This window comes from Podarcis pityusensis, assembly GCF_964106645.2.
Source record: "Podarcis pityusensis genome assembly, chromosome: 3".
NCBI lineage: Eukaryota > Metazoa > Chordata > Lepidosauria > Squamata > Lacertidae > Podarcis > Podarcis pityusensis.
Window position 1 is genome coordinate 101,023,788 of NC_138026.1, and position 24,286 is coordinate 101,048,073.

The window sequence follows — 24,286 nt, forward strand, 5'->3', positions numbered from 1 at the left end:
GGAACTACCGGCCTCAGCATCTCCAGTAGAAAAATGACCAGGACCATCTCTTTGGTGGAAACAGCACACGCAGCATCATTTTCTGCCGGTGGTGCTCAATCTGGTAGCTCCACTTTCAGTCCTAGTCCCTTGGTGGGGAAGATGCTCCACTGTGGAGCTGGGAGTGCCCACCTTTTCCTGCGCCTGCACCATGGTAAATTTCAATCAAAGGCATTTGTCATCCTGATAATGCTCATTAGCATTCAAGGAGGGGTGTTTGCTTAAGTGAGCGCCTCTCTGAGAACCTTCTGAAATCCAAGCATGGTTTTTAAGTCTATGGTTGCAAACTATCCCCTACTGAATGTAATGTCTTGAGCTATATATCCCTGTGGAGATGACAATTCTGCAACCCCGACTCCTGTAATGTTATTTTTCTCTTACTACAGAGTTGCCTAAAGAGTTACTCACCCCATTCATATTACCTCATCCAAGGCATTCAACCAATTATTGCACAACTTTTCTCCTTGTAGCCTAAGATAAGCTAGACCAGCAAGACCAGAAAATTTAAAGCGACCACTATTTCTTAGGGCCCTGATCACGCTCCCTGACTTTTAATTTGTCTGTTTGTTTGTTTTTTACAATTTTAATCTGGCAATTTTATCTGCTTAGTCATGTTTATACAGGTTTGTACTTTGCATACAAATTGGAAAGGCTGGTGGCTGACGCAAATACATGTTGCTTGTATTTTGTTTTGTTTTGTTTCATCCATAAGCTTTTTTAATTGATCTGCACCATAAGGTCTTTGGGGGAGGTCACAATAATATAATCATACAGTTATATAAAAAGAGGTAAAACAGCAGCAATTATAAAACCAGTGCAACTATTCCAGCCAGAACAGAATAGTATAGATTCCCTTTAACATAGTTAAGAAATCAGCAGGTGAAGCTTTTCATGACATATTTCAGAGTAGCCAACATGGTGCTCTGCAAAGGTTGTTGAACTACAGCTGTCATAATCCCTGACCATTGCCCATGCTGGCTGAGACAGATGGGAATTGTAGTTTAACAACTGGAGGTCACTGCGCTGGCTATCCCTGATACGGAACTGAACACTGTCATCTGCTAGGGGCTGCAGGCCAAGGGACAGCTCTTCAGCCACTCTACTTCCAATTTTTAATTCTCGACCCTTAACTCTGACTGAAGCCAAGTTAATTCACAATTTAGTTTAACTTCCTGCATTGCAGGGGGTTGGACTAGATGACCCTTGGGGTTTCTTCCAACTCTACAATTCGATGATTCTATGAATTTGTTCACCAGGGCCTACTTCTCAATACAGTGGTACCTCGGGTTACGTACTTAATTCGTTCCGGAGGTCCGTTCTTAACCTGAAACTGTTCTTAACCTGAAGCACCACTTTAGCTAATGGGGCCTCCTGCTGCTGCCGCACCGCCGGAGCCCGATTTCTGTTCTCATCCTGAAGCAAAGTTCTTAACCGGAGGTACTATTTCTGGGTTAGCGGAGTCTGTAACCTGCAGCGTCTGTAACCTGAGGTACCACTGTAGCAGTGTTTAGGATTGCAGCTTTATTTTTTAATCTTCTGTCCGTATACTAAGCATCATTATGTCTCCCAGGGAGATATGAATTCCTACTGCTAACTGATTAAATTTGGATTTGGATGCATGCAGACAATTCCTATAGCATACAAATTAAGTCAGACAAGGCCATGTGCAAGCACAAGCACTCCTCTGATTATAAATGGGTCCCATATGCCTTGCAGTGTCTAATACACCATTCATTTTCTTAATCGATCACATTCAGATATGGTATCATTGTCTTCACAAATATGTATCTACAGAGGAAAAAGAATCCAGGTACAGATGAGTTAAATTAGCTGCAAGACAACATCGGTCTCTGAAACAAAAACAGGTGCTTGTCTTTGAAAAATGGTGCTGAACTGAGGAATAAAGGAATAAAATTGTGGGATTGTGCTATACTTTGTTTCTTAACTCAGAAGGCAGTCTCTCTGCATTCAGTGAGCCCGAGGCTGTGGTTCTATGCATGCGTACCTGGAAGTAAATCCCGCTTACTTCAATGAAACTTATTCCTGAGTAGACAATCCTAGGTTTTCCTGGTGCCTGAGAGGCAATTCAAAACAAAAATTTATGGGAAAATGGGATAGATATAAGATATATGTTCAAAAATATAGTAAAGGTTCGCTATCTATGCTAGCATTTGATTGATGTTGGAGAGAAATTGAGCTGAGAAACAAGATTAAGGGTACATATTGATATAGGAATGTATTAGATAAAATGTAAAGAAATATACAATAATAAGAGTACATTCATTTGTAAAAAAAAAAAGAATATACAACGAGATTGATAGGAAGTCCGTCGTGTTGGTACAAATATTATTTTCAAATGGCTTTACATCTTTGTTTTCCTTTTTTCTTTCTTTAGGTACATAAATTTGGTATATAAACTTCGTATACATGTTGGAAATTATATTATAATATGCCCTGTAATGTAATATGATAATGTATACATATGTGACATAAGAACGTTAATAAAAAATTTTAAAAAAAGAAAGGAAGAAACTTACTCCTGAGTAGACAATCCTGGGATTTCCTGGTGCAGACTTACAGCTCAATTGGCAACAGTGGTGTTTTCTTCTGAGTGAGAACCTAGAAAGAGCTCTGTTGGATCAGACCAAAGGTCCTTCAAGTCCAGCATTCTGGTCCCACAGTGACCAACCAGATGCCTATGGGAAGGCCACCAGTTGAATATGAGGGCAATGTTCCCCTGTGCTGCTCATGATTCCTAGCAACTGACATTCAGAGGCACACACTGCCTCTGACCCTAGAGACAATATAGCCATCATGACTAGAAGCCATTGGGAACTGTATCCTCCATAAATTTCTCTTACCCCCTTTTCAGGTTGTCCGAGCTGCCTTGTGGGCAGCAAATTTCATCATTTTAACTATGCACTGCCTGAAGAAGTAAATAATAATAATAATAAAATGCACGTGATGGTGCAACAAACCAAAGAAACTGATTTAAACATTTCCTTACCTGACCTTAGAAAACACTTCCAATTACAGCAAGGTATGCCTCATTCATGCAAGACAGAGGAACCCTTTCCTGGCACCAGTTGAAACCATCTATCTTCTCTTTCACCTCCGGCAGGTTATGCATCACCTCAGGTTAGCAGAGCTAAAGGCTAATGGTGACGTTGGTCTGGGTCAAACGGGAGGACATCTGCTGAATTTCTAAGGCCAGCCTGCAGCATTTTGTCGGATACATATTTATGCTGTTCTTTCCTAAAGTCTCACTCACTTATCATGTGCAGGAACTTTTGCTTTTGGGAAAAGAATAAAGACCTCCTACATTCAGCTGTTCTTAGGGGCAAACAGCTCTTGACCAGTTCAATCAGCTGTTGATCATACAAATATTTTTTGGCCACTTAGTACAGGTGTGAGGAACATTTATCAGCCTGAGGGGCACATACATACATACATACATTTCCATTTATATACCACCAATGTTTTCCAGCTTGAGGGTCATTCCCTCCTGTGAAATTTTCTGGAGGCCGTATACCAGAAGTGGGTGGTGCTAGAGACAAAAAGTGGGTGGCACAACAGTTGTAACTCATATTATCAACTCTGCAAAAGTTGGTTTTTTTTTAACAAAAAAAAATACATGCACAAAACACCTTTCTTCATCCTCCATCGTGGCAAGTAAAAAGCAATAGTGCCAGGCAAGTCTCCCTAGGGAGAGCATTCCACAAATGGGGAACCACCACCGAAAAGGCCCGTTCTCAGGCAGCTACCCTCCAGACCTCTCACAGAGGAGGCACACAAAGAAGGGCCTCAGATTAAGATGGCAGGATTCAGGTTGGTTCATATGCTGACTAGATGCTGGCATAGGCTGCCCATCCCAAAGCCATTAGTCTGTCTGCATTAACTTCATTGGCATTTGCAATGTTTGAAAATCCGGGTGGGGGTGATTAATCGACCAGCGTGTGAGTTTCACAGTTAATAAATATATAGGCATCTGAAAAGCCCAGGCTGACACGTCAGGAGTGCGTGGTATTTGCTAGTTTCATTCAAAAGTTCTCACATCAAGTACGTCTCTTTTCAATGGAAGGATCTGTGAGATTCTGCCTCTAAAGCAGAGTTAATGCCTAAACAGAGCCAATAGCCATCTTTAAGCGAGAGAAAATGTATGTGGGGTGGCAGTGGAACCCCCCTAGTTGAAAATTGCATAATTATGTTTCTCTTACCTAAGGCAAGTTTTACCAGTGAACCATCATCAAAGGTATGCATTTAAGCAGGAATCCAGCATTTCTGGCCGGGAAGAAAGGCTCTATTATCTCGAGCTTGTTTACTTTAAGCTGCTCCAATGAAGGTTTAGCACGAACATGGGACTTTGCTTCCCTGTGTGCAGCACAGGGGAAAGAGACGCAGGAGGAGGGAAGAGATGAAGTCCATATGTCGGCTTGAGGGGGGAGCGTGAATGTGTGTATCTTCATGACTGGCTTAGAAGGTTTAACATACATCACCGCACAACGCTGAAAGATGCCATCTCTGGGCCAATAAATCTGCACTCTTTGATTGGGCTTTCGGAATGGCAAGTCGTTTAACAGAGCAGCAGGCCTCTGCAGGGAGAGCTTGCTTGGCCAGAGAACATGTGCTGAATGGGTTGAGTTGCCCCAAAAGATTGCCTCAAGCAAAATCCAAGGCAAAATATCTGAGGAATTTCATTTTGATAAGGCTAATGAAATTCATTGCGAGTTGTTTTGTTTTTTTAACTTTTGGGACGTTTGTACACCCTGTGGTTGCCTGAAGGAAAACCTTGATGTTCCTGCTTAAGCACAGCATTGGGATAAATTTTGAGGGAAGCTTATGAAAGAGTGATATCAAGGTCTCCAAAGTGCTTCAAGGGCCTTCGCAGACTCTAGTAATCTAGGGTCATTCCTATTAACTGGAGGTGAGGAAACTTCAGGCCCAGGGTAAATGAGTATGGCCTTCTGGACCTTGTTGAAGTAAGGGCAGCAAAAATGCAGCTAAGAAGCTCAAATCAGATGTATGAAATTAAAATTAAACCAATGGAAATTAAACCAATGTCCAGATTTCAACATTCAAAAACTTTACTTGCAGAAACTTACAGTAAAAGATGAATTAAAACATAATATTTATAGTCACATGCTTCTCCAAGCATGGACTTACAGTCTCTTCTTCTAACTTCCAAACAGCTGTATTTTCCTTTCTTTCCAGATTTCAGTATGCAGCCTTCTGTATCTCAGTTTGGCCATGCCTTGCAGCTCCTAGGAGAGGTTTCCACTTTTACCTTCTCCTGCAGCTTTGCTCTCTTTCTTTCAAGCAGAGAAGAGGCACTCCAACACTCTATTCCACTTAGCAGTGTTCACAGTGGATTCTAAAACACAGTCATCTTGCTTCCCATAAAGTGGAGTCTCTCCTTCACTAGATACCTCCCATATGACCAACATTACCCAATCACATGAGAACGTCTCTAGAATTCAGTTACCTAAACCAAATCTAAACATATAGTAATGCATACAAGTACAGTGGTACCTCAGGTTACATACGCTTCAGGTTACATACGCTTCAGGTTACAGACTCTGCTAACCCAGAAATAGTACCTCGGGTTAAGAACTTTGCTTCAGGATGAGAACAGAAATCGTGCTGCGGCGGCAGCAGGAGGCCCCATTAGCTAAAGTGGTGCTTCAGGTTAAGAATAGTTTCAGGTTAAGAACGGACCTCTGGAACGAAGTAAGTACTTAACCCAAGGTACCACCGTATTTACAATTTCAGTAAATTTAATTACTGTACTTAACAGACCTCTCTATCTGGCGCTGATCACTCTACCTGTCACCAGGCAACCCCACAAACTGGCTCTCCTTTGTACCCTGAGCGTTTTTGTCCAGTTGAAATGTGTCCTTAAACATTGGCATGTGCAAGTTTTATGCAGATCTGTGTTCGCCCCCCTTTTTTGGGGTTGAGATGCACGTAGCCACCTGAATGGATATTTTGTGGAGAATGTGTCAGCTTGGGAGAGGGCCTGTTCTGTGCCGTGAGCTTTGAACTCCATTTACAAATGATAATTGATGAGTTTTCATTTATTTTTAAATATAAATCCCGGAAAAGCAGTCTCATTCTGAGAAGCAACAAGCTTTCTAAAATAACAACAACACACACACATCTTGTTTGCTTGCATAATAGGCTTTGCTTTTGTTAGATAGACATGCTTTTCATTATATTTCCTTTGAAAAACAGTGTTCCACATGAAGGGAAAAGGGAGTTGAATGAAAAGGGCAACATGAAGAGAAGTAGAATTTGTGCCAATTGTCAGGGAAAACATCCTTGACAACTTGCTGTGTTTGAGTGTCTAATGGTGCTCTCAAGGGAAAGGGCAGGAGCAAAATAGCTTTCTTTGAACCAATTTCACACCATGGGGAAAAACAGATGCGCTAGCATGAAAAGGGCAGAAATAAGCGATGGCGAAAGTTGCACTGAGCATCACAAAAAGTCAACCTTGACAGAGAGATGCATTGGAGAGCCGAGGTGCCACCTGGGAGAAGGTGTGGGAGTTTCATTGCTTGAGAAATTTCAAAACCTGCTTCAACAAAGCACAAGAAAATACAGTAGAATGAGTTTGCCAGGCATACAGAAACAAATAGGACCTGCAGCTAAATCCCACAGTGGATTTCACCTCCTAGCCTCCTACTCAGGGCTCCTGACAGCCAGTCAGATGTGCCTCCCTCTAGGATACAATAAGCTATTAAGAGCTTGTGTAAGGCATTCCATGCCCTCCATGCCAGAGGGGTCCCATCCCCCCAACTGACTCACAACAGTCTGTGGATACTGAGCATGCTCAGTGTTAGGTTTGAGCGAATGAGGAACGGCTAAGGGAGCTGGGCATGTTTAGCCTGGAGAAGAGGAGGTTAAGGGGTGATATGATAGCCATGTTCAAATATATAAAAGGATGTCACATAGAGGAGGGAGAAAGGTTGTTTTCTGCTGCTCCAGAGAAGCGGACACGGAGCAATGGATCCAAACTACAAGAAAGAAGATTCCACCTAAACATTAGGAAGAACTTCCTGACAGTAAGAGCTGTTGGACAGTGGAATTTGCTGCCAAGGAGTGTGGTGGAGTCTCCTTCTTTGGAGGTCTTTAAGCAGAGGCTTGACAACCATATGTCAGGAGTGCTCTGATGGTGTTTCCTGCTTGGCAGGGGGTTGGACTCGATGGCCCTTGTGGTCTCTTCCAACTCTATGATTCTATGATTCTATGATTCTATGAATCTGACAATTTCAGTTTCTCTCAGTTTCTCATTTCTCCAGTCTTAAGCTCAGTTCTCCACATTTAAAAAAATTTCTTTGTCTGAAAACAGCAGCATTCTAATGCAATTTCCCCCCTCATAAACATATTATTATATGAAGCTTTTACTAGCGTGTGCATTTTTGCAAACCAATTTCCCCTAATATTATGTATTTTGGCATGCTATTTTCCCCACATATATGCATTTCTATGCATGCTTCCTGGTTCATGGATTATTTTACACCTTACCTGGCTGGAGAACTGCATTGCAAAATTCAGAGATTGTGCGGAGCTTCAAAGGAGGGTTGATTTTTGGCTCACACAATGTTTCGGAAAATGTGAATTGTGTCGGTTTGCCTCTGAATGCAAACTGAATTGGATTTCTCCTTCATCTCTACTCAGTAGTCGTTAGGCAGTGTGCTGCCCCGTACTCCTGTGCAAACTATAAGGTTCTTTCAAGCTTTATTCTTTTTCTCAGTGTCTCTGTTTTGGCTCCATTTCCATCAGCTACTCACCGCTTGTGTTACAGGAAGTAATACCAGAAGAGTCACACTACATTGTATTGCAGAAATAAAAGAAAATAAATAACCAAACAAGGCAAAACAGCAGCAACAACAACACCCAGCTTTGATCCAAGAAGAATACCTATATCCAGGAATGGCTTAGTCTATGTATACTGCAGAGACCATTTTTTTGCCTTGTGCCCTGTGCATAGATGCAGGTATGCATTTGCGCTGTGCACAGAACCGCCCCCTCTCTGTGACTCTGACTCTTGCTCTCAAATTAGGGCCCATTCATCCTGTGCTGTCATAGGGACTACCTGGTATCATCTCCTGAGGGATCACCACTCCAAAGAAATCTGTATGGCGTGGAGACCAATGGGGCAAAATTAAGAAGTAAGGTATGAATTGGCTGCTGCGGTTTCAATGTGCCCCATCCTTCTGAAATGGTTTGAGCCTGGTTTCGGAAGCGGTGAGGTGAGACTTCAAGTTAGGGCTGCAATCCTATGCACACCTACCTGAAAGGAAGTACCACCAAACTTAATGGACTTCTTAGCAGAAATGTTCAGGACTGTAGGGTAAGTTGCTGGTTTCATTGCAGTCATAAGATAAGCTGAAGTTAACACGATGTCAATTTCATGAGCCAAAATGGAGTCTATGAAAGATAAGCGTGGGTCTGAAGAGCATCAACTCTGTAAGTGCTTCTCATGTTGCTAATGATTCATTGACCTTCAGTCATTCGGTTTTGAGTGTTCACAAAAGTCTACTGTAATTCTGCATATGGCTTTAGTTCAGTGCTAGATTTCCAGGTCTATTTGCTTGAAATGTGCAGTTGGCTAGGTTATTTATTTTATTTGGTTAACAGACCTCGCTGTGTTCATTTGATCTTATTACGGGAGGACGTGTGCAATAAATCCTATTTAATATGGGGCTAGATAAGTACATTCCATACTCCACAAACCCTCTCGCAAAATTATACCGTTAAACTATTATTTTCACAGACCTTGAAAAAAGGGCACCTTGAGAAATGTACCTTTCCCACTCCCCAACTTACACAAAATTCATTAAGCTCCTCTTTGAAGACCCTTGAGATATGTTTTATTGTAGATCAACAAACCACTCCTAGCCTGCTCTCAATGCCGTTTGCCAGAAATAAGCACAACGAGCATATGTTTAGTACTTAAGAACTGTTTTGGAAACTTAAAAAGCACAGTGTGAAGAGGAAAATGAAACCCAAAACCGACCCCCCTCCCGCCCCGCTCTCAGACAAGCAGACAGCCACATCATGTGTAGCTGGCTGAACCAGACTCACACAAATTGTGGAAATGTCTGGCAAGATAAAATGTACCCTCAGCTGGAGGAAAATGACTCAAGAGTCACATGATGTCCCGTAGTCGCAGAGTCTTGGAAACAAACATTTGAGAAACCCGTTCCACATATGTGGAAGGAAATCAGGGGATTGAAAGCATGAATTGTGCAGATGGGGACCTTAGTATCTTCACTGGGTGTTTAAGAAGTTACACGCTTACAATCTGCTTCGGGACCAGTGACTAGCATGAAGCTATCATGACCAGGCTTGTAGTTTCTACAATTGCTGTGGTTTGGTCAATTTTCTACTTTACAAAAGGTCTATTCTTAGAAATAGCAATGCTGGGACAAGACCCAATTCTAACTAGTTTGTAGTATTATTATTGGATTGTGTCCAACTAAGTCACCATCATGGCAGAGCCACCAAAATCAATAAACTTAAGTTAGCCATGTTCACTATTTTCAATGAGTCTACTCTGCATATGCCTTAGCTGACTACAGTCAAACCTCAGTTGTCTAACGTAATCCGTTCTGGAAGACTGTTCGGCTTCTGAAACGTCTGACAACCAAGGCAAGAGCTTCTTGCACTCAAGTGGAAGTCATGTCGAATGTTCAAGTTCCAAGGAACGTTCAAAAACTGGAGCATTTACTTCTGGGTTTTTGGCATTTGGGAACCAAAATGTTCGAAAACAGAGCCGTTCAAGAAACAAGGTTTGACTGTACAGCCCATCATCAATTCTATTCTATTTATACTCCACTTTTTCCTCCAAGGACCTCAAGGTGGTATATGTGGTTACCCCTCTCTCAATTTTATCCTCCCCACAATCCTATGAGGTAGGTTAGGCTAAGAGACTGCAATTAGCCCAAGGTCACCCAGTGAGCTTCATGACCAAGTGGGGACTTGAACCCTGGTTTCCCTGGTCCTAGACTGGCACTCTAACCGTTATGCCACACCAAGCATATATACAAAATCTCTTTGCAATACAGAGTACATCTGCTGCTCAGCATTTTTCTTCCAGACTCCTCACAGTTCCTTTGAAGCAGATGGAAAAACCATCCTATTTATTTTCAGTGAGTAGAATGGAGTCTGGCCTAATGGGAAAGGAAAGCATTCCCCTTATTTTTTCAGGTTCCATTCCCAGATCCTCCAAGTGTCCCTATTTTCCATGGACGTCCCAGATTTGCAGAAGCCATTCTGGTTTCTGATTGGATTCCAGAATGTCCCACTTTTGCTTAGGACGCCCCTATTTTCATCAGAGAAATGTTGGAGGGTATGGAATTATCCATTACCCAAGCCATCTGAAGGCAGCCCTGTATAGCCCTGTTTTTATATATGTTAGAAGCCGCCCAGAGTGGCAACCTGGTCAGATGGGTGGGGTAAAAATAGTAAAATTGTTGTTGTTGTTGTTGTTGTTATGGAATAGGACATCCCTATTGGAGAAAGTTTGGAAGGTATGCATGCCTTGGTCTGATTTCTGTTTGTCATCTACAAGAAGCCAGTTTTGTGGATTTCTCTGCCTAGCTTCCTGAGGTTTCTTTTGCCAAATATGAATGCTAATGTGCTGTTACCAAGTCTAAATGATTGTAGTGCTTGATGTAGTGCTTGATGTAGTAATTTGTGTCTTATTCCAGCTTGATTGGCTTTTTACAAGCCGTGCCACCTGTACAAAGCTTATTGTTTCATATCATTGGGAGAGGGTAGCAGTGCTGATTATCCTTTCCTCCAATACTGCTAGCTTCCCTCTTTTGAGGGGCAGATCCAGGAGATTTAATTGGAGATTTGAAGATCCAGGGAGGAGGAGGGAGAGCTGGTGCTTTCCTGCCAAGGATACACCCCTTCTTTCTTTTTCTTTCTTCTGAAATGCATTGGGGACAATGGCGGCTGCCTTTTGGGGTGGGGGGAATTGTTTTGCACAAAAGTGTACACTAAGCAAAATTTCATACAAGCAACGACTGTTATCTGTGCACCACTGTGCACATGTCAGGGACTGGACATTGGAGGAGGAATGGTGAAGACCACCTCTCCCTTCTCCTGAACCTTCCTGAGAAGAGGAGGACAGCATGGATTTACAATGGTGGTTTGCAGAGGGTCGCAGCTCAGAGAAAGAAGAGGGGCAAAGCTGGGAGATAATGGAAGAAGCAGAGCAGGAACAGCTGGCTGACACGTTATCACCAGAGAGCATTCCAGACCCCCCTTCTCCCAGGACCCAGTGAGCAATGATAGTAGGAGAGCAGAGAGCCCAGAGCCAATTGTCCCTAAGGAGACACTATAAGGAGGGTGGGGCTGTTGATGACTGGGAAGAGAGGGGGGAGATTATTCGGAGCAATGCCATTAATGAGAGGCAACATCTCTAAGCCTCTTTCTGTGAACATTAAATAAAATACATTGGTAAGAACTTCTATCTATTACTGGCAGCCAGCTGTGAGGGAGAGGGATCAGATTCCCTGAAGCCTGACAGCATATGAGCATTGCACCAAACATGTGCCCTGAAAATGTCACAAAAATGAGCAGAACGGGGCAAGGGTGGGGCGGGGCAGAATGGGGTGGGGTGGGGTGGGGTAGCCTTATGTGGGCCCCACCAACACGTGTGGGGGTGGGGAACGTAACCCGTATGCCAGTTGGTTGCTGCCTATACTAACATGAATTTTCACGAGGATTTCTTTTTAAAAAAATGCAGACTATTTGAAATGGTGATGAACAGAAGGCTGGGAAGATGAGTAGAACCAGAATTGACAATTTCACCAATTCCTAAGCTGACTTAGAGCCCTTCCAAAGGTGAATATCCTCCATACCTTTCTCCATGTTGCACACGAATCCTGTAGACTGATAACCAACTTATACAGTAGTGCATAATTGTGTATTCTATTCCCAAATTCAACCTTTGAATGGATGGATACATTGCAGAAAATGTAGCTTTGCTTTTATTTCAAAGTCCATAACAAAGAGCTGCACCATGATCAGTTGACTTGGTTTGTCAGGATTCGGCTCAAATGCACTAGTTACAGGGCTGGATTTAGGTTTGATGAGGCCCTCAGCTACTGAAGGTAATGGGGCCCTTTATAGGTCCAGCTGTCCTTTGTCAACAACAAATTGTCGCTGTTTTTTTGTGTTGAATATATGCTATATGGTAATTTATGGACCTAATAGGTATCTAAAGCCATTTGCACATGTTGTCCATGCACAATGTAGGCACCCTATATATAGAAATGAGCAAACCAGTGATATTTGAGGGAGCAGGCTATCAGGCAGGGCCCATTACTTATATCATAGGAGCCTACACAACACAAAACACTGTTGCTGTATGTAGGTTTTATTTTATTTGTTTTTTATCTTATATTTTGGAAATGTACATCCAGGTTTTTTCTTTAATTTTTTGGGGGGCCCGAAGAGAGTGGGGCCCTAAGCTATACCTTGTTTAGCTTATACGTAAATCTGGCACTGACTAGTTAACATCCATCTATGAACAAAGAGGTTTTCTGCTTCTTCGGTGTTCCCTTTTACCCTAAACCATCAGGTTGTAACTCTTAAGAAAGGCATTTCCTTGTGACACTAAAAATAGATCCCGCTTGACTCAGACATTGGGCTATGTTTATTTGAGTTGAAATTTGGCCCGGGATTTTTTGTTTTTTTGTTTAAATGAAAACTCTGCACAAATTCGGCAAAAATATTTGGGAAATGTTGGGCGCATTTGGACAAGGTAGACAGATTTTGTAACAAATGTCAAAGTCAAGCAATGAGGCATGAGTAACAGCGATCCTTAGGGAACTTCCAGAAATGTCAAATAGCACGTATCAAGACTTTGGAATCCATACTTTTCAGTTCCATTCCATGCTTCCTCAACAGATCTTGGTTTCATGTTCTTCACTTCAAAACAGTCAGGCAGCCTGTTCAGGAGAGCCATAGGAATAAAACCTAAACTCTAAGGCAAAAATCTCCCCCTGATTTTAATGGATTGCACAGACTGAACATTAGAACCCCAAAGCATGCCTGCATCAATTCATTTAAATCTGGTTGATGTGAAACATTTTCACCTTGGCCACACCACAGTGAAGCCCTTCCATTTCTCATTATTTTCCATCGGAGAGTTAAACACCACCTTTGCTCCACCAATAGACTGAATGAGGCTCAAATTGTATTTACTTCTGCTAGATCAGAGATGGGGAACTTGAGGCCCGTAGCTCCGCCCTCTCTGCCTGACCCTCAGGTCTCCCTTTCTCAAGGCCACACCCCTCACAGCTTTGCTCCGCCCCTTCTGCGAGTGCTTGTGCCTGGCTGAAATGTGCCTTTGTCCTGTGATAATGCTATTCACTTGTCCAGTTGGAGATAATATGTGTGTAGAAATGTTGAATTTGGCATGGATGGAATGGAGTCTATTGCACAGCAGTAAGAAGCACATATATTGCCTCACCCAGTTTTGTCCCTGGCTGCACCTATTACTGGCATGTGGCTCCAGAAGGCTGTCCACAAGAAATCATAAAACCATAGAAGGGTTACAAGGGACTCCAACTGTAAACTGACCCCAACTCTCGGTGCTGAAACTGTTGAGAGTTTCCGAAAACCGAGGTGCCAGGAGGAATCTGGTGCCTTTCCCTCCTTTCAAGGCAATCTTTTCTTCTAAGAGGTTTGCAGGGTTGTGGTGGAAAGTGCTCACTTTGCATGACGAGCTGCGCCATTTGAATGGCTTAGAGCAGTGGTTTTCAACCAGTGTGCTGTGACACCCTGGGGTGCCTTGAATGATAGTCAGGGGTGTCGTGGGCAACACTGGCCTCTGTCCCTCTTTCCTCCCCTCCCTCATCTGAAGCCCTCTCGTATCTCTGCCTCCCAAAGGCTCGTGCAGCTGTTTGTCTCAAGTTCACCTTTGGCCATTCTCCATTGGGCTGCTAAGGCTGGGGGCATCCTCTTCCCAGGTCTCTGTGGGATGGGGAGAGGGGTGGCAGCTGCCTGGAGGACTCCCAAGGAGATGGAAGAGGAGCTGAGGGAACACTCCACAAGGGAAGGTGTTTGAAAAGGGGTGAGGGGCTGCCAGCTCTTCAGGCAAGGGGTGATATAACAGGGCTCCTGAGCCCCATGGAGTGCCGCAGAAAGAATGTAGTTGGTCAAGGGAGCCATGGACTCATAAAGGTTGAAAATCTCTGGCTTAGATCATGATCGTTCCTGACCGTTGGCCACATTGGCTGAGGCTGATGGAGTCCAACAACATCTGGAGAGTCACCAGTTCCCACTCCTGTTGTAAATAGTCTTATATTTCACTGTATTCCTCATTAATGAACTGTGCGGCTTTCTAAATATGCATTTGCCCTACAAATCTGCACTGTGTTTAGAGAGTGCCGGGCAAGCAAATACCTTATTCTTTTTTTCTTTTAAATTTGGAATTTAGGGTCCTTTCACCATCACCACTTTCTTTTTTAAAAGCGGGAATTCCCCTGAAAGACAAAAAGGAAAAAGGAAAAAAGATTTACAGCGCACTTTGATATAATTTATATGACAAGCGACAAGCACAAGCGAGTGTCTGCAGCCTATTCCACTCTGCAAGATCCAGACAGCGCAGGTTTGATCAACCTCATCCTGTCAAGTAAAGCAAAAATCAATCAATCAATAGCCAGAGTGGGAGCACTTAAAATGAAAAAGGAGAGTCCATTTCCTGCGAAGGGAGCAGAGCACACGAAAACCGCTGCCATTTTGAGTCTTGGAGAAAAACACTGCAAGGAAGTGAATTTCTCAGTGTTATTTCCTAGAGACTTAACGTGGAGAATTCAAGCCTTTCTTGGCTGTTATGGCAGCCCGGTGCGAGATGTATGGTGTTGATGGCTGGAAATGGGTCTTTCAAAAGACGAGCCCAGGTCAAAGCTAACCTGACCTTTCGAGTCACATTTCCATCTGGACTCCATCAATGGCAAACCCACACAAGGATACACTTTCAGTTTTTTAAAAAGGCCTTTCATACCTGGTGTTGCTAACGTGGAACTCACAGTTAATCAATGTGACCAAATATTTTCATTTGAAATGTGAAGCCGCTAAGAGGACTGAAAGCATGTGCTTAAACAAAAGCTGTCCGGCAGTCCAAATCCTGAGCAGTTCTGCTAACTCCAGGTACAAATATGTACCGTAGGGTGAGGGTGATTTATTGCTTGGAAGCAAAAAAATGATCTAGTCTTTTAAAAATGTGGTGATTCCAGTGCAGGCACGGCCTATGGACATCAGTCATCTTGGATGATCAATTAAGGTGGCAAAGGAGGAGAAGGATATCTGTGGAAGTCAAAGCACATTGGGCAGTATTCAGCTACCATGTCCCATCAGCACAAGGATTTCTGCTTGTGTGGTGGGACTTTCACCTCCTCTCTTTTCCTCACATGCCATGTTCCCCCCTCCAACAAATATGCTCTAGAAGGTTGGGGAAAGAACAGATCTTGGGGGGTAGGGGAGAACATTTAATTGCAGAAGCAGAAATCTTTGCTGTCATACAACATTCATGTAGCACTACTGTACGTTGGATGCAACCCATTGCCTGACAGGGTCGGTCCTGCCATTAAGCAAAATGAGTCAATTGCCTCAGGTGGCAGATGCTGTGGGAAAGCAGTGGCAGGCCCTCAGTCGCTCCTTCTGAGCTCCCTGGCAGAAAACAGAGCTACCGTATGTGTGCCACACAGCCTGTAATACCTCCTCTACACAAGTGTGGTGGAGGGCACTATCCCATCACCAGTGCTGGAACAACATTCATCTGCCAGCCCAGTCGGTTTCTGAACATACTTTGCCTCAGGCAGCAAAATTTCTTGGGCAGCCCAGATGCCCAATGAAGATGAATGCTAGAAGGGTAGGCAGCTGCATGCGAGCTGAACACTGATAGCCCCTTTCTGAAGAGAGGGCTTAAGCAGACTCAGTATGGTTCTAGATATGTCCCTGGACCTGGAGGCAGATGATAATAATAATAATAATAATAATAATAATAATAATAATAATAATAATATATTTATACCCCACCCATCTGGCTGGTTTTCCCAGGTATGGTGTGGATGTGGCCTTAAATGGGCATACTCATGCCAAAGGCTCAAATCCTTTTCGCTTGAATGAAGGAGTGACTTTTAGACCCATGCTGATAAGATTGCTATAATTATTACGAGGTAAAAATAAAGCAGCTCAACAAATGCTCAAAAAATAAGGGACTTGCTTTTTAGCTATTTAATCTTGAATTCATCCAAGCATGGGCATTTGAACTTTGGCTGCTGTAAATCTTAAGTCTTTTTTGACACACACACACACACACACACACACACACACAGTCTGAAATACCATATTTGCTCTAAATAATCGCACTAAAGGCTGTATTGCCAGCCTAAGGGTTCAAAATGGGGTGGCATAACAGGTTTACATGTCATTGAATTTGAGTCATGAAATGGTTTGGAATTCGCAGCAGGGAAGAGCAAGGATGTGTGGTAGACAGAAATCCAACTGGCCTTTTCTAGTATGGGAGCACAACTATGGGGAAAGCTTCACTTGTTGACATTCTGTTTGTCAGACATCTTATGTCAGGGAATGGCTGCCCACCTCCCGGGTGATTCAGAGGAAAGAGACTTAGATCCAGGACAGTGGTGGTAGGAGACAGGGGATCAGCCTGCGGAAGAGATGAACTGGAAGGTGCTAGGAGCAGGAGGTTCAAATGAAGATGGGGGGACAGAAGAAGGAACAAGTTTATTTCTTGTGTTTGCTTGAACAAGAGGGAAAGCAATGTTTAAACTTGCAAAGATAGGTTGTTGGGTTTTTGGTCCCTGCCCCTAAATAAATGCTGTACTCCCATGATGACTCTGTTTACAACTGTTGGCATCTCATCTTCCTAACACGGTGCTGGTCCAAACTGATCTGGCTGTCTGATGCCACCTTCCAAGACTGGCAAAAAAAGAAGGCTGAAGACGAATAAACCTCACTGAGATGCCATCAATTCCTCCAACCGATGTCAAAACTCTTAAGCCTCTAAAGGTTCGGATGCTGTTCAACCATAACTACCATCCAAAAGTCCGTATTCTTTACCAAACCACTTTGGTTTGGAAATTGAGCTGGAAAGTTGTAAGATCAGATGTTCTTATGATATTTACAGCGGTCGGTTCTTCCTGCCAGCTTGAAAGGACCGTGAGAACAGGCTCTCACACAGTTCTCTCTGTCATTCCCTCAGCGCCGCTTCTTGGCTGAAACAAACAGGCACTAGAAGAAAAGAAAAAAAGTCAGAAAAAAGTAAGCATTAAAAAAAACAAAAACCCTTCTTCAAGCCATTCCCTTAATAATCACACAGCTTGGATAAACCACAATCTCATATGTGCAGAGTTATGCATAAGCATAAGATGAACTCTTTGCAAAATTTGGAAACCACTTCCTTTCCTTCCATCCCCCCACTTTGTGGAGCTTAAATCTAAAAAGAGTTTCATTTCAAAGACAGCTTCAATTGCAATTTTATTGACTTAAAAATGAGGTTGAGGCTAATTCAACCACTACAGAAAGTTCTTTTTTTCTTTCCTTGCAGAAGTCATACATATATGGTTTTAAGAGAATAAGCATGTGCTTGTTTTTGTCTTTCCGCTCTGGTTTTTCTATCCTCCCTCCCGCCCTGCTCCATGATATGGTATCATGTTTCAGACCACAACCGCAGCCCTCAAAACACTTACTCCTGGAGTAAGGCTATTGCAATGAAGACAGCTACTCCAAAACAGCTGGTTTACACATTATGGAATAAATCACATATGGTTCTTTTATTCATGAAAACTTTGCAGGAAAGGAGGGCAGGGATAAAAGAAACAGTCAGAGTTGGAAGCCAAAATCTTTGTCTTACTCTAGAATCTGGCAATTCTACTCCCCGACCGCTAATGCATTTCTGCTTGGGAAAAGGAATTACGACCGCAACAGAGAGGAAAGATCTATAGGAGTGTAAATATATGAAGCACACCCAGGTAGAAAAAGATCAGTCTTTGAAAGGGTGGGATGAAAAATGGCTGAACGAAAACAACGGAGGAGACCTCACGGGCAAAAAACAAACATCATTCCAGAACGCCAAGCCAGCTCTCTCTCTGACTGTTTGCCTGTGGTGAGCTGAGATGAAGGGTCAGAGCACAAATTCTTTTAGACGTGACTTCTATGTGGCACCTCCTTAATGGTGTCAGTGTTTTCAAGGGATTGGAACTTAATGAATAAACTGTGAACTGAAAGTCATGACCGTTGGCTGGCGCAACTTAAACAGTCACGAGCGTCTTGGTGATATAGCCAGTGACATTTGGCCAGATACTTAGCTCAGAAGGTATGTTTGTAATATGGAAAGGAAGCCAGTTTCTTCATTGGGCAGGGGAGTGAGGAAAAAGCTATCCATCCATAAGGGGTAATCTATCTGACAAAGAAGCTGGTTATGAATGCAAAATCCACAACATATTGGTTGTGCTTAACTATGGCTTGTTGACAGCAGAGGATGCCCAAACCACATTGTCTAAACCAGCTTTCCCCAACATGAAAGGTCATCAACGTATGTTGATGTACTATAGCTCCTATCATGCCTGTTCATTGGCCATGCTGGCTGGGGCTGGTGGGAGTTATTGTTCCAAAAATCTAGAGGGCACCATGGTGGGGAGGGCAAGTTAAAATGCAGAATTATCACAATAAAATACTAAATTGTATTTTTCCCCACCCACAAATCGCCCTTAATTATGGCCTATTTGGTGATCAGTAACTATTTCTGTTGTTATTCATAATCTTTCTGATAGCCAATATAGTAATGCTCAGAGTAGGCCCATTGATTTCAATGTGTCTTCTCCAAGGTGACTTAGTTGAATGTCACTGTTAAGAATTGCCTATGAAGGCTGATGTTGTTGCCCTCCAAGCCAAGTACGGTGCAGCAATGATGGTGCTGGGGTTGGGAGCCAGTGTGGTGTAGTGATTAGGAGCGGTAGACTCATAATCTGGTGAACCGGGTTCGATTCCCCGCTCCTCCACGTGCAGCTGCTGGGTGACCTTGGGCTAGTTGCACTTCTCTGAAGTCTCTCAGCCTCGCTCACCTCACAGAGTGTTTGTTGTGGGGGAGGAAGGGAAGGAGATTGTTAGCCGCTATGTCAAGGTGGTGTTCCCTCTTCACAGTAACACTTCAGCACACTCAGCGTGATATTTACAGTCTTTATTACATATATACAAAAGAACAGCTACAGTTCAAAATCATGCATCCGAACCTGTCGAGTCAGATTCGGGGAGTGGCTTCTTTTTTCTGGCTCCAACAAAGTAGGTGTGGAAACCTCGCGAGACGTCTTTGATCTTTACGTTTCATTTCCCTCCTTGCCTGTGCTGATGTGAATGCTCCCCCCTTTCTGAGTCTGAACTTCCTCCTCCTGGCTCTGGTGGGTTATAGGGCTCTTCACCATCTCTGATCCCCGGCTCCGCCTGACTACTCTCTGCCCCCTGCTCTGTTTAATGCGTCATTTCCCTGTCTTTCTCTTCTGACAGTGTGTGGGGGATGTTCTCCAGAGCCGGCCCATCCCCCCCCCCACACACACTGGATAACCCTGATGCTCCCTAGGTCCCCGGCTGGGGACTGGGGAGGGAGAACGCCCAATGCCTGAGCCAAGGTCTACCCACATTTAAAATTTAATAAAGTTGTGGCCAATTTAATCCCATAGCACGTTGTCTTGAGTCGTTATTCCACATGACGGGGGGGACCGCTCGGGATCTGGGGACTCCGCCTGTCCACGCAATGAGCACCATCAAGGAAGTTGTGTGGCTAGCAAGTGTGATCCCACTGTCCCTCCTATCTGACCATCTCACCAGCTCATCATGATCTATAAACCTTCTCTTCTCTTCTCTTCTCTTCTCTTCTCTTCTCTTCTCTTCTCTTCTCTTCTCTCTCTTCTCTTCTCTTCTCGTAAGAAAAAGCTGCAGAACTTAGTCCAGACACTGCACAGGACAGAGTGAGTTTCCTACCCTTTCTGTCATTTTCAATGTCAGTGGAAATCGAAAGGAGAAACAAGACCTTACTCTGGTATTAACATATTAAAAGCAATTGATGCACCTTCCAGAATGATTCCAGACAGCAATAACAATTTCGCTTTAATGACACTCTTCCTTTGTGGAAAGTACATCGAAAGCAGAAACCTCCCATTCCTTCCAAGTTATTTCCTTCAATAAAACAAAGGAAAGGTTGTTTCAAATCAAAGCATAGAAAATGATTATTCCATTAATTGCCTCCTAGCCTCGATACGCACTTCTTCCCCAGGCAATTATTCTTTAAACAATTTCCAGGGGGAGGGGGGAATGAGGAAACAAATGAGTTGTAGGAAAGTTATTAATTGATGCTAGAATTAGATTAGCAACATACTGGGATTATTATTTTTTTGGAAAAAAATGTGATCAGTAAGGGACTGTAGGAGGAAAGTCTGGTATACTTAGATATATTCAATGTGTCCAGAATGTACAGTCCCCTAAATTTTCTGTTAAAGTGACTTTTTTGGATTTTTTTTTTAAAAAACCAGAATATTGTATTTTTGAATAGTATCAAGCACTGCAATATTCTTGCTTGTAATTCTTTAAAAAGACAACAACATTGCAGCTTCAGAGGCTTATGCTGTTTAGAACTCTGAGGGGCTTTGGTTTGCACATACAACATCCCTTAGAGTAGAACAAGGTAGGATAAAAAAAGTGAATTGAATTTTTAAGTTGCTTTTAAAGAATCTTCTGCTTTAGCAAAAACAAACCCTGACTCTTCAATGCTTCATGAGCCATTTATTTTATTATTACATTTATATCCCACCCATTCTCAAAGGAGCTCAAGGCGGCATACACACTTTTCTCACTCTCCATTTTATCCTCACAGAAATCCTGTGAGGTAGGTTAGGCTGAGAGTCTTAGAGTCCAGAACTCTATCCACCACACTTCTGGCAAAATCTCATAAACCTGAAGAAACAGAGCTATGCAGGAAAACATAGGGTGGAGCTACACATGGGGGGAGGATGCTATAAATAAGCCATAAATTTAATCATTATAACAAAAAGGAAAAAAACACTATGTAGAATTACATAGAAAAGTTTTGTGCTCTACAGCACCATCTGGTGTTGCATGTTTATAATGCATTCAAAAGGCTGTTTTTGACTAATGTAGCTGAGTCCGTAGAAGTATAAGGGGTGAAAAATATAGAGTGACAGAGCAACAAGTGGCAGTGTAACAACTTGGGATAGGGCTACTGACATCATGCTTTAACCACTGGGTTAGCCTAAGTCACCTTGTTATTCTGTGTGAGAATGCCTACTGACTGCTATCAATATTGAACAGGTTCCCAGTAGTATCTGGCTTGGCCACTCTGAGAATAGGTTGTTGCCCTAGATGGACATTTGGTCTGATCCGGAGCAAATCTTCCTAGGTTCTTATGTCTTCATAAAATGGCACCAATGCAGCAAAAGGCTTGCCTACAGATATATATCTAACCGGATGGGGAATTGTGTATGCATGCAACCTGATCCATTGTTGAGACTGTACATACAGCCCTTTAAAATGACAAGAATCCCACCAATCAGATCTTTCAGAGGCAGCTGGTAACCACATTCAGTTCCCCCTCTCCCGCCCCCAACCCTTCCCATCAAAAACAGCTAATAGACTGAATTCCAGCTTTTTCAAGACAGAGAGAGAAAGTCAATCCCAGTATGCTCTGTTAGATCTGGGTAGATGTAACAAGCCTTCAGGCAACACTCCAATGACATATCTCTCTAAATTATGGATTTCCAGAAGGTGGATAAGGAGCTCTAAATCAAGGGGAATTTATGGGAAGGTCTCTAGTTCATACACATTTTGAAGGCAGGGATTACAATGGAAAGGAGCTGTATTTTAAGTAAGGCTATGTGATCACTCCATGTTCCAAGACACAGCTACAGTGCAGGGGAGTGCATTCATTTTGGGCTCCATTTGGCTCATCTGCCATTTGTGAATGCAGTCAGCAATGGATACCTCTGGAGAAGTTCTTTTTCGTTATCCTGTTTGTTCAACACCTTTAGTGGGATTACCTTTCTCTGAGGAGCTTATTTCAGTGGCGGCCTCCTGGAGGCTGCTGGAATGCTCTGGAATGACACAACGTCTGAGGCATTCTGGAAAACAAAATGGCAGCCACCAGAGGCTGCTGCTGAACACTCAGTAGAAAACCTGTGTCTGTGCTATTAATCCTCTGCTTCTCTCACACACACCCTGCTAAAATATCAGTCTATCACATCAATTCATTCATTCATTCATTCATTCATTTATATTTACATCCCACTTTCCTTTCAGCATGGAAATGAAGGTGTGGTTCTCCAAAAGTCTCCCAGACCTGCTTAGCTTCAGCTACGGAATGGCTAAGGATGAGGGAGCTAATTTTTTTTGCTTCCATTTCAATGCAAACTTACCTGATTTTCTCTTCCCCAATAACCGAACTGAAACACAGCTATCCTTTAAAATGTGCACCTCTTTGAACTTTGGTGGTGCAGCTCTAAAGCCAAAAAGGGTTCACAAACATTCATATATAAGTTAAAAACTATGTACAAAATTACATAATGTTGGAACAAATTGCTTGCAAAAATCCAGGTATTAGGCAAAATTAAAAAGCAAAAAAGCACGTATCAGGAGAAGTGGGTATGGAATTTTCATGCACACTTTTTAAAGGAGAAATTGCACATTGCTTTGGAAGGAGCATGAACTGAAGTTTTTAAAAATGAGAAGCTGGGGGTACCCAACATTGGCAAATTTGTCCATCTTTAGTGGTGGCCTTACATGCCTTCAGACCATACCTTGGGAATATTCCCTCCTCCCCACAACTGACCTTAATCAAGATCAGATTAACTGGTGGATTTGTTTGTGGCAACAGCAGCATCTCTGTCTGTAGTGTCCTTTATCACCCAGGAATATTGAAGCCAACTTTTTATAAGCCTTTGCATTTTGTCAAAGGCATGTGGAAGATCCTTCACAAACTGGAGTCCTTGACTTTTCTTGAAGACTTGATAAGTCAGAGGGGGATCGATCTGCATTTCCTTCATATCTCTATAACTGGGAAGTCTCCATTTGTATTTATATAATAATAATAATAATAATAATAATAATAATAATAATAATTGGAAGACGAAGAGCAGACTCCATTTGAGGATCTCTCCCTCATTACAGTCGATCAGGTACATGAAGACGAGCAGCAAAGTCAGTCCTCAGGGAATGTGCAGGCGACCTTGGAATGGACAGCTCACGGAAGAACCCCGACCAAACCTAAGAGGAGGCGTGTAGTGGTGATAGGGGATTCCCTACTGAGGGGAACAGAAGCAGTGATCTGTGGGCCTGAGAAGATGTCTCGGGAAGTGTGCTGTCTCCCCGGGGCTAAGATCCATGATGTGACTGAACGACTGCAAGGAATCATAAAACCCACTGACAAATACCCCTTCCTCTTGGTTCATGTGGGAACCAAAGACACTGCAAGCAATAGCCTCCAGAAGATCAAAAGAGACTACGAGGCTCTGGGCAGGAAATTGAAGCAATTAAATGCACAAATTGTCATCTCATCTGTCCTCCCAGTTGAACGACGTGGCCCAGGGAGAGAGGGAAAAATAGTGGAAGTGAACAGCTGGCTTTGCAAATGGTGTAAACAGGAACGGTTTGGATTCTTAGATCACGGACTGCAGTTTCTTGAAGATGGACTTCTGGCAAGCGATGGGCTGCACCTCACAACGGTTGGGAGGAATGTTTTTGCCAAAAATCTCAGAAACCTCATCAGGAGGGCTTTAAACTGACTAATGTGGGGGAGGGAGACAGTGCTCCTGAAGGTAGGAGTCTATCAATTGATGAAGATGATCATCCAAATGTCATAGACCAAATGGAGCAAACAGCACACAGACCTAGTGGTGGGAGGAAAAAATCCTTAAATAAGAGACACGGGGGAATGATTAATGGACTTCAATGTCTGTACACTAATGCGCAAAGCATGGGAAATAAACAAGATGAGCTTGAGCTCTTGGTACAGCAAACTAAATATGACATAATAGGCATCACTGAAACCTGGTGGGATAAGTCCCACGATTGGAATGTAATAATGGAGGTATACAATCTATTTCAGAGAAACAGACCAGACAAGAAAGGAGGAGGAGTGGCGTTATATGTCAGGGATGTGTATACCTGTGAAGAGATCCAAGATTTAGAATCTCAAAGC

The 24,286-nt window shown here is 43.0% G+C and overlaps 1 protein-coding gene and 1 long non-coding RNA gene across 2 annotated transcripts in view; one reads left to right on the plus strand and one right to left on the minus strand.

The window, feature by feature from the left end:
* The window catches only part of LOC308472913 (uncharacterized protein), a 445,281-nt gene that overhangs the window by 387,653 nt on the left and 33,342 nt on the right, over positions 1–24,286 (plus strand). The gene's annotated exons all lie outside the window — the stretch shown is intronic.
* On the minus strand, positions 16,791–19,582 carry LOC308472978. Its single transcript, XR_013983844.1, has 2 exons — positions 19,317–19,582; positions 16,791–17,316 (listed from the first exon to the last, which is right to left on the minus strand). It is a non-coding gene; the product is annotated as an uncharacterized lncRNA (long non-coding RNA).